General features: G+C 47.4%; 1 protein-coding gene across 1 annotated transcript in view; it reads right to left on the minus strand.

Moving 5' to 3' along the window:
* Window positions 1-10,070, minus strand: part of TXNDC16 (thioredoxin domain containing 16) — a 73,015-nt gene extending 62,945 nt beyond the window's left edge. Inside the window, exon 1 of the mRNA XM_065402319.1 lies at window positions 9,972-10,070. The gene's annotated coding sequence lies outside the window, so the exon portion shown is untranslated. The remainder of the gene's footprint in view (window positions 1-9,971) is intronic.
* Window positions 10,071-10,546: the final 476 nt, after the last annotated feature.

Genomic DNA, 10,546 nt, shown 5'->3' on the forward strand with positions numbered 1-10,546 from the left:
GGTGTCGGTGGCCCCCCCAATTTCTACAGAGCTTCCACCTGTGGCGCTCCAAAGGCGGCAGGGAGAACCTGATACTGGGAGTTGAGTTGGGAGACTGGGCCTGGGTAAGGACGCGACTGGGAGCCAAATGGGAGACAGAGACAAGCTGGGAACAGAAGACTAGGACTGGGAACCAGGGAGGGAAATGGAGGGTGATGGCTGGGAGCCGGTAGGTGAACAGGGAGACTGAGATAAGATGAGGAGCTGGGGGGAGACTGGGACTAGGAACCAGTGGGAAGGAGGGAGAGGGAGAAGGGAGACAGGTCTGAGGAGGAGCTGGGATGTGGGAGGAGAATTGGGACTGGCAGGGCAAAGAGACTGGGACAAAGAGCTGAGGGGGGCACTGAGACTGGATGAGTCCAGAGAGAAAGGCTGGAACTGGGAGCCAGGGGTGTGTGATGGGGCATCTGCCCCACACTAGCCCATAAGGGGTTAACAGAGACTTAGGGAGGTTGCGCAGGAGGCAGCCAATTGGAGAGGGGCTGTGAGGAGCAGCCTATCAGGGCCGTGCTGGCCCATATAAGAAAGGCTGCAGAGCAGACAGCAGCTTCAGTCATTCCCTGGAGCTTGAGGAGGGAGGTGGTTGGGCTGCCTTGCAGGCAGAGGGCAACAAGCATCCTGGACTGACCGGTGCTGCAGGCAGAGACCCGGGGAGCTAAAGGCAGCTCCTGGCGGGCGGCAGGGATCTGCAGGCTGAGGCCCTGAGGCAAGGGCAAAGAGGGTGCTGGGGCCATGGGGAAGTGGCCCAGGGAAATCTAGTGAGGAGTCAGAGGGGACACAGCAAGTGATGGCCATCTACAGGGTCCCTGGGCCAGGGTCTGGAGTAATGGGGTGCCACTGAGGAAGTGCCCAGACATTGGGCTGCAGTTGCCACTAGGGGACAGCTGGACAGCTGACGGGCTGTGTCCTGAAGAGGACGTTGTGGTCCTTGGAACGACACGGGTCCAGGAGCAGAAGTGGCGGCGGCAGCGAGACGTCACCAGAAGAAGGCACACTGGCTAGAGGAGCTAATCCCCAGGACAGCCAGTAGGCAGCGCTGCAGTGGTGAGTAGCATACCGTCACAGGAGGGCAACTGGGCGCTAGGATGGGGACAGAGACAAATCAGGGAGGTGGAACTGGGACTGGTTGGGCAAAGAGAGTGGGGACAAGAGGGCAGGAGGACTGGGAATGGCTGGGTAAGAAGACCAGGAATGGGAGCAAGGGAGAGACTGGGACTGGGAGCCAAGGAGGGGGAACTGGGAGCCAGTGGGTGTGGGGAGACTGAGATCAGACAAGAAGCTGGGGAGGAGATTAGACCTAGCTGGGCATGGAGAGTGGGTCTGGGAACCAGTAGGACAAGGGAAGGAGGTGAGGGGAAGGAGGCGATTAGGACAAGGAGCTAGAAGGGGGGGAAGCACTGAGATTGGATGAGGAGCCCAGGAAGGGAGACTGGGGGAGCCTTTGGGATGAGGAATGTCGTAGGGGGGCAGAGTGAGAAAGTGAGTGGAACTGGGGCTGGTTGGGCAAGGAGTGCGGAAGTAAGAGTGGAGGGCAAGGGGAGACTGAGATTGAGATGGGGAGTCCAGAAGAGTGACTCTAGGACTGGGACCAGGCAGAAAGGGCCAAGCTTGTGGGGAATGGGCAGAAAAGTGACTCTAGGACTGGGACCAGCCAGAAAGGGCCAAGCTTGTGGGGAATGGGCAGAAAAGTCCATGCCCACTAAAGAACACACCTTTCCATAGCCTGGAATGGAAGATTCCCAAGTCTCACCATTCCTCTGCTGTCAGCAAATATCTGCAAACCTCACTGGCAAAGTGTTCCATCCCCAGCGAGTGCTGGTCCACACAGAGGATGACAACCTACTACTGCTGTCACTTACTACTTTAGCTCAAGTGGCATGGATCTGTACAGTAGATCTAAAGGTTCCGACCATGCACATTTCAATGTGATGCCACATGATGGAATTTCTGGGATTTTTAGTTTGTTTTTTAGAAAAACTTGAGATATGACACACAAAAAACTTGTTAAACACATTAGTAAGGTTGCAGAGTCATGCACTCAAAAGTTAGAATATACCAGAATTTAGGTTGCCAGGGCAACCTTAATTCCCCCTGTGCATTATGACACTATCTTTAATGACATGACCACATACTACTCGTTTCCACAGGACCCTCGCCTCACTCAGTGCACAGGCTGGACCTGCTCTGGGGATGAATCAGGCTCTTCAGTGAAGGAGGCTGTTGTCTGAAGGACCCTACCTCATTGTGTGATCCTCATTTTCTGAGTGCTTGACTTGAGGCCCTGGGGTCTGATATGCAGACGTGCTGAGCACTCACAGCTACAACTGAAGTCACTGGAAGATGTGCTTTGAACTAGGGCTGTTGATTAATCGCAATTAACTCACGCAATTAACTAACTCAAAAAAATTAATCGTGATTAATTGTAGTTTTAATTGCACTGTTAAACAGTAGAATACAACTGAAATTTAATAAATATTTTGGATGTTTTTCTACATTTTCATATATATTGATTTCAATTACAACACAGGATACAAAGTGTATATTCTTTTTTATTACAAATATTTGCACTGTAAAAATGATAAACAAAAGAAATAGTATTTTTCAATTCACCTCATACAAGTACTGTAGTGCAATCTCTTTGTCATGAAAGTGCAACTTACAAATGTAGATTTTTTTTTGTTACATAACTACACTCAAAAACAAAACAATATAAAACTTTAGAGCCTACAAATCCACTTGGTCCTACTTCTTGTTCAGCCAATTGCTCAGACAAACAAGTTTGTTCACATTTGCAGGAGATACTGTTGCCCTCTTCTTATTTACAGTGTTACCAGAAAGTGAGAACAGGCATTTGCTTGGCATTTTTGTAGCCGGCATTGCAAGATATTTATGTGCGAGATATCTAAACATTCGTATGCCCCTTCATGCTTCGGCCACCATTCCAGAGGACATGCTTCCACGGCGATGACGCTCATTAAAAAAATAGTGCATTAATTAATTTTGTGACTGAACCCCTTGGGGGAGAATTGTATGTCTCCTGTTCTGTTTTACCCACATTCTGCCATATATTTCATGTTATAGCAGTCTCGGATGATGACCCAGCACATGTTCATTTTAAGAACACTTTCACTACAGATTTGACAAAATGCAAAGAAGGTACCAATGTGAGATTTCTAAAGATAGCTACAGCATCGACCCAAGGTTTAAGAATCTGAAGTGCCGTCCAAAATCTGAGAGGGTTGAGGTGTGGCGCATGCTTTCAGAAGTCTTAAAAGAGCAACACTCCGATGTGGAAACTACAGAACCCGAATAGGGTGACCAGATGTCCCGATTTTATAGGGACAGTCCCGATTTTGGGGTCTTTTTCTTATATAGGCTCCTATTACCCCCCACCCCATCTCGATTTTTCACATTTGCTGTCTGGTCACCCTAAACCCAAACCACCAAAAAAGAAAATCAACCTTCTGCTGGTGGCATCTGACTCAGATAATGAAAATGAACATGCGTCGGTCCGTACTGCTTTGGATTGTTATCGAAAAGAACCCATCATCAGCATGGACGCATGTCCTCTGGAATGGTGGTTAAAGCATGAAGGGACATATGAATCTTTAGCGCATCTGGCACGTAAATATCTTGCGATGCCAGCTACAACAGTGCCATGAGAACGCCTGTTCTCACTTTCAGGTGACATTGTAAACAAGAAGCAGGCAGCATTATCTCCTGCAAATGTAAACAAACTTGTTTGCCTTAGTGAATGGCTGAACAAGAAGTAGGACTGAGTGGACTTGCAGACTCTAAAATTTTACACTGTTTTATTTTTGAATGCAATTTTTTTGTACATAATCCTACATTTAAGTTCAACTTTCAGGATAAAGAGATGCATTACAGAACTTGTATCAGGTGAATTGAAAAATACTATTTCTTTTTTTTTACAGTGCAAATACTTGTAATAAAAAATAAATATAAAATGAGCTCTGTATACTTTGTATTCTGTGTTGTAATTGAAATCAATATATTTGAAAATATAGAAAACATCCAAAAATATTTAAATAAATGGTATCCTATTATTGTTTAACAGTGCGATTAATCACACGATTAATCGTGATTAATTTTTTAATTGCTTGACAGCTCTACTTTGAACATTAGCTCTGCAATGCTAAGTACTCTGAAAAAATCAGGTCCTAGGAATCTCAAACTGAGCACCCAAAATTAGCGAACACTTTTGACCTTGATTTCTCTGTTCCCCAGTTGTAAAATGGGTTTAATACCCCCGTACCTCACAGGGGTTTTGTGAAGATAGATTAATTGTTTGTGAAACACTCGGATACTAGAGTAATGAGCATCCTAGAAAAGCCCATGAGGAAATAAATAATTCTGCCTTCAAAGCAGGGACTGAATAGTGGACTGTAAAAAAGACTGGGGCCACACATTGAACAGCCAGGAGAAAACAAAGTACTGAATAGCTACTGATTAACTGAGCACCATCCATCCTGTGCACTGAATGAGGCAGAGGTCCTGTGGAGAAAACCGTATGTGATCCTGTAACTAAAGACTGTATCATAATGCATATGCACAAGCAGGCCAAATTAAGATTTCACGGGTAAGCTTCGTTCTGGCATTTCCTAACTTTTGAGTGCTTGACTTTGCAACCTTAATCATGTTCCTTTAATAGTGTGTGTGTGTGTGTGTGTGTGTGTGTGTGTGTGTGTGTGTGTGTGTGTGTGTGTGTGTGTGTGTGTAATGTATATTGTTTTGCTGGGGGCTGAGTGAAACCTCATTTGAAGCTAGTAGGTAGAAGAGCTGCCTCTTCATTGAGGATAAGTGTAAAAACAATCAAGCTTCTTTCTACAATAGATAGCTGAAGCAATAGAAGCCGCCACTCAAAAGACAGGCCATGCGCAAAGCTGGCCAGGAATCTGAGCTACGTGGGTGGAGGGGTTTGAATGCAAATACAGGGGTCAAGGTATTCTTGGAGGGAGATCTATGTGTGAGAGAAGGAGCAGAAACACCACTGACGCACACAGACAGCAGCAAGGAAGCCTCAGAGACAGACAGATAAGCACTTTGTAGTGTGAACCTAGGAAAAAGCAAAGAGCGAGAGAGAGCTTTGTGGGCAGAGTACTGGCTGGAAAGAGGCTTGGAACTGTAAGCAAAGAAATTGTCTCCAGCTGTTTGATTCTTAGTGTGTTCAGGGAAACAGTCCTTGGTACATTCTTGTAAATAAACAGGATTGCATCGTGGACATACCTGACTCCATCAATTTCTCCTCCTAACAGAAATAACCCACAAGACCCAGAATATTGATTATTCACTTGAGTCACAAGAGGTAATTATATATTTGGAGGGCATATTTATGGGTATGAATCTGTTCCTTTCTGTCACCTGTCCTGCAGAACAGGTCCAGATACTATTGTCAAGGCTGATTCCCCACTCTGGCACTTCGAGTGCAGAAGGTGGGGGCCCGCAAGGATTCTAAAAATTAATACTGGCCATTCCAGGCTGGTATTAAACTCCCAAGGTTACATCTTTTCTCTGACGTTGGATTGGTAGATGCTGCCACCACCGAAGTGCAGAACCCCTTTGAGAGCTCAGGAAGGCACAGTTGGGAATTCCTTCCTGTGGGTACCCTCAAGCCCTTTCACCCCACCCCACCCCGGGGAAGAGCTGAGAAGAAAAAAAAAAAAGGAAATCAGCTGTTGCCACCAGCTAATTAAACAACAGGTGCACAATCCTCTTAAGACACAAAAATCCAATTCTGTTCTTTAAAAAGGTAAATTGTATTAATTAAAAAAAAGAAAATACATCTGGGAACTCTGGCTATTGCTAGATTTTAAAAGAGCAACTACAAGGATTAAGCACCAAGAATAGCTTTCTTGAGGTCCAGCTTAAAGGTTACAAGCAAAACAAAAGCATCTGGGGTTAGCACAGAGGGGTCTACAAGCCATAAAGAAATAAAGGATAAACCTAATCACGTCTTCCTAAACATTTCCTGATCTACTTACATAGCTGGGGTTTCAAATGAGTAGTTTCTAGGTATAATACCAAGGATTTTTCATACCTGGCCTCAAACTTCTTACAGCATAGCTGTTGCCCAGTCCACCTCTCTCCGGGAGAACAACAGACAGACAGACAAAAGGGGCGACTTTGTTTCAATTTTAAAAAGTTCTAGCCTCCCCATTGGCTCTTTTGGCCAGGTGCCCACTCACTTCCTTTTACCTATACATCGAAGTGAGACTTTTTAACCCTTTACAGGTAGAGCAATTAGAGAACAGCTACTAAGAGGGATTTTATAGCTACTGGCTGGCTGGGTGTCCATAAAAGGGATCTATACCCCCCCTTCATTTATCACAACTATATATTGTGTTTTGACCTTGGGGTTATGTGCAGATGTGGTCGCCCCATCTCAAAAAAGATATGTGGGAATTGGAAAAGATTCAGAAAAGGGCAACAAAAATGATTAGGGTATAGAACAGCTGCCCAATGAGGAGAGATTAATAAGACTGGGACTTTTCAGCTTGGAAAAGAGATGACTAAGGGGGGTATGATGGAGGTCTATAAAAACAAGACTGGTGTGGAGAAAGTAAATAAGGAAGTGTTATTTACTCCTTCTCATAACACAAGAATTAGGGGTCACCAAATGAAATTAATAGGCAACAGGTTTAAAACAAATAAAAGGAAGTATTTTTTCACACAACGCACAGTCAACCTGTGGAACTCCTTGCCAGAGTATGTTGTGAAGGCCAAGACTATAACAGGGTTCAAAAAAGAACTAGATAAATTCATGGAGGATAGGTCCATCAATGGCTATTAGCCAGGATAGGCAGGGATGGTGTCCCTAGCCTCTGTTTGCCAGAAGCTGGGAATGAGCGAAAGGGGATGGATCACTTGATGATTCCCTGTTCTGTTCATTCCCTCTGGGGCACCTGGCATTGGCCACTGTCGGAAGACAGGATACTGGGCTAGATGGACCTTTGGTCTGACCCAGTGTGGCCGTTCTTATGTTCTGATACCAACACTCGTACATTGTTGATTTCAGTGGGGTTTGTGCGTGTATAGCTAAGGGTGGAATCTGGCCCATAGTATTTATTCCAAATATAAACAAGAGCTGGCAAGAGCCAATGGGTTGTGCCTCCACTCAAAATGCAATTTACAATTTTCCTTTCGTTCAGACTGGAACGACCCATGTTTACAAAGCGGGTTCCAGTCCCAGCTCCAGCTTGGGCTGTGATTGACTGTGATCAAGATTTCCAAAAGCAATTAGTGGTTTGGGACAGGTTGATTTTTTTTCCCCCCTATGCCCAGCTTAAGACACACACACACACCCCTGAAAATCAGGCCCCGTAGGTGTCTCCAGTTGGACACCCAAAAACGGTGACCACTAGTCACACTGGAAAATCTTGGCCTGCATGTGCTGTCTGCAACCTGCTGATTTGTTACTTTATTATTTGTATTGCAGTAGAACCCCCATAGAACTAAGACGAGGGCCCCACTGAACAAGGCGCTGTACATAGTAAAACAGCCCCTGCCCCCACAGAGCTTACAAAACAAAGGGTGGGAAGAGGAACACACAGAGGTGAAATGATTTCCCCACGGTCAGGATTAGAACCCAGGTCTCTGACGTCTAGCCCAATGCTCTACCCATTAGACCATACTGTCTTCCGCGCTCTTCACTGGCTGGTTTTTGGTTGCAATGTATATTTCTTAAAACGCTCTGGCTAAAGAAGACTATTTGTACATAGTGTTTATTAATGTTTCATCTGCTTTGAAACAGGGAATGCAAGCACTATGGTAAGTGGATTGTGTAGTTTCATTGTGGCATCTGTAATTCTACAGCCTTTACAGATATTCAGCTCCTGCTCATGGTGAGCAATCCCTTTGCAGTCAATGCTCAAAACGGAGCTGAAGGTAATATTGTCTTTCCTAAACTATATCTGAAGGAATAAATCATTGATGCTTTGGCCAGCAATTGAACTTGCATGCTGCCCATTCAAGGAGTGGGAGTCATAAGACAACACTGTCACAGTAAATTGTCTGCTAACAGAATGGTAGACAGGATACACACACTCACTCTGACTGAGCTCCCAACACTGAGCTAGGCACCTCCCAGTTCAGATCAGACAACCAAGCCCCAAAGAGCTGCCCATCCTCCTAGGATGGAGGAGGGACTCATCAACAGGGAGGAGTTAACGGAGGAAAGACATCAGCCGCCTTAGTGAGATTTATGCAGTTACTCAACAGGAGCTGATGCAGAATTGTTTTTCTTTGTTGAATATAAATACAAATATATCAATGTCATTGTATTGTTTGCATCACCCAGTTAACTGGTTGTGTCCCAAGACCGCAGGGTTTAGAGGAAAGTGCATGGAGTGAGAGTGAAGAAGCTCCAAGTTTTAATCTTGGATCTGCCACTGACCCCCAGCACGGCCTTTTGCATGTCCCTTCAGTTCTCTGCCTCAGTTTCCCCATCTGTAAAACGAGAATACTCATTTGTCTCCTTCACGGGAGTGTAGTGAGATTACGTGTCTACAGCCCTTTGAACATGCAGCTCAATCAGGAATGGGTGTGAAATGCTACCCAATCAGAAGGCTCGCACTTTGCATGGATGTGCTTTACACCTAAGGCATTGGAGAATCAGGCCCATACAACACTCTGTAAGGGCTACACAATATTATTATTATTACTGTTAGACATTTACACTAGGGTTCTACATCGACTCCTTCCAGGAATCTCTGTGTCCCATGCCATTTCTTGTTTAACCTCTTACTGGTTTTAAATCAATGGAAAAGCAAAACTACACGCACAGGGAATTAGAAGATATACAAGCGCTCCAGCTGCTTTGATCATTTCCAGGGTGCACATAAGCTCTTAAGCCAGCTGAACTTGTCCCTTTGGGTAGGGTTACCATATTTTAATAAAATAAAAGGAGGACACTTCACGGGCCCCCCGGCCCAACTCCGCCCCTTCCCTGCCCCAACTCCGCCCCTTCCCTGCCCCAGCCCCGCCCCAACTCCGCCCCTTCCCCAAAGTCCCCAATTCCGGCCCGCCGAGCGGCTCCGGCCCGCCCCGGCGGCTCCGGCTCCAGCCCCGGCCCCGGCGACTCCAGCTCGGCTCGGGCTCCGGGGCACCGGCACCGGCACCGGCCAAGCGGCTCCGGCCGGCAGCCGAGCGGCTCCGGCCCTGGTCCCAGCGGCTCCGGCCCAGCTCGGCTCGGGCCCCGATTCTGGCCGAGCGACTCTGGCCCGGCCCCAGCCCTGGCCGAGCGGCGCCAGCCGGCGGCCAAGCACCGCCGGCCCCAGCGGCTCCAGCCCGGACCCAAACCCCACGACCCCTCCCTATTTTCCCGGATATGTCCGGCTTTTTGGAATTTCCTCCCAGATGGGGATTTGAGGACCAAAAAGCCGGACATGTCCGGGAAAATCCGGACGTATGGTAACCCTAGATAGGGGAATCTCTAGGAGGTATCCTATCCCCTCTCCTCTGTTACCAACCCCACTTTAAATGACTAGAATTGTTTAAAATCTAATTTACTTCCCCCCGCCCGCCAGTGCTGTTTGCATCTCCCAGGCAGCTGGGAGAAAGGAAATAGCCCTCAGGACACTTTCACTTAGGTTTCACTTTCACTTTCAGGTTCTCACTTCTCAAGTCAGCACCCTGCAGCATGGTTTGGGTTGCAAAGGCTGCAGGAGCCAATGTTGTCTCATCTGGTTACAGTCACGTGCAAAGCCCCTGTTCACTGATGCATGTTTTTGGACAGAAACAATTTCTACTCCTAGTCAGGGACTGAAGCTGGCTTGTCTACACATTGCCTCCTGCCCTCTGTCTGCTTGTCCGGCCTGGCCTTAGGGACCCTCCCGCTGGAATCTGTGGAAAGCCCTGCACTGTGAATAGATCAAATGGAGCACACCCCAGGATGGCTTTGGGGCCTCACTCACCTGGCAGGCGCTACCTTGTGTTTCGGACACCATTTTTTGCCCCGAGGACAGTGGCGTGAAGTTCTCCATCCGTCCCTCCTCTGGCACTGGTGGGATGGGATCACATCAGCCCCGCGTTACCTCCTCTCCTGTGTGTCCCTAGGCCTTTCTTATGAAAAGTGATGGCACTGGATGCCTCCGGTGGGCAGGTAACAGGGCTCACCCTTGATAGCAGGAGGACACGGGTGCTGCTCCACAGTTAGCGCTGAAAGACCCAGGCCAAGCTAAACCTTACCGTGCTGGAGATCTAGGTATTACCTATAGCAATGGGGATCTCTGAGCTACCCCTATAGCAATGGGGCTCTCTGAGCTCCCCTATAGCAGTGGGGATCTAAGAGCCACCCCTATAGCAGTGGGGATCTCTGAGCTCCCCTATAGCAGTGGGGATCTCTGAGCCACCCCTATAGCAGTGGGGATCTCTGAGCTCCCCTATAGCAGTGGGGATCTCTGAGCCACCCCTATAGCAGTGGGGATCTCTGAGCCACCCCTATAGCAGTGGGGATCTCTGAACTCCCCTATAGCAGTGGGGATCACGG

Source organism: Emys orbicularis, chromosome 4 (genome assembly GCF_028017835.1).
Source record: "Emys orbicularis isolate rEmyOrb1 chromosome 4, rEmyOrb1.hap1, whole genome shotgun sequence".
NCBI classification, from domain to species: Eukaryota; Metazoa; Chordata; order Testudines; family Emydidae; genus Emys; species Emys orbicularis.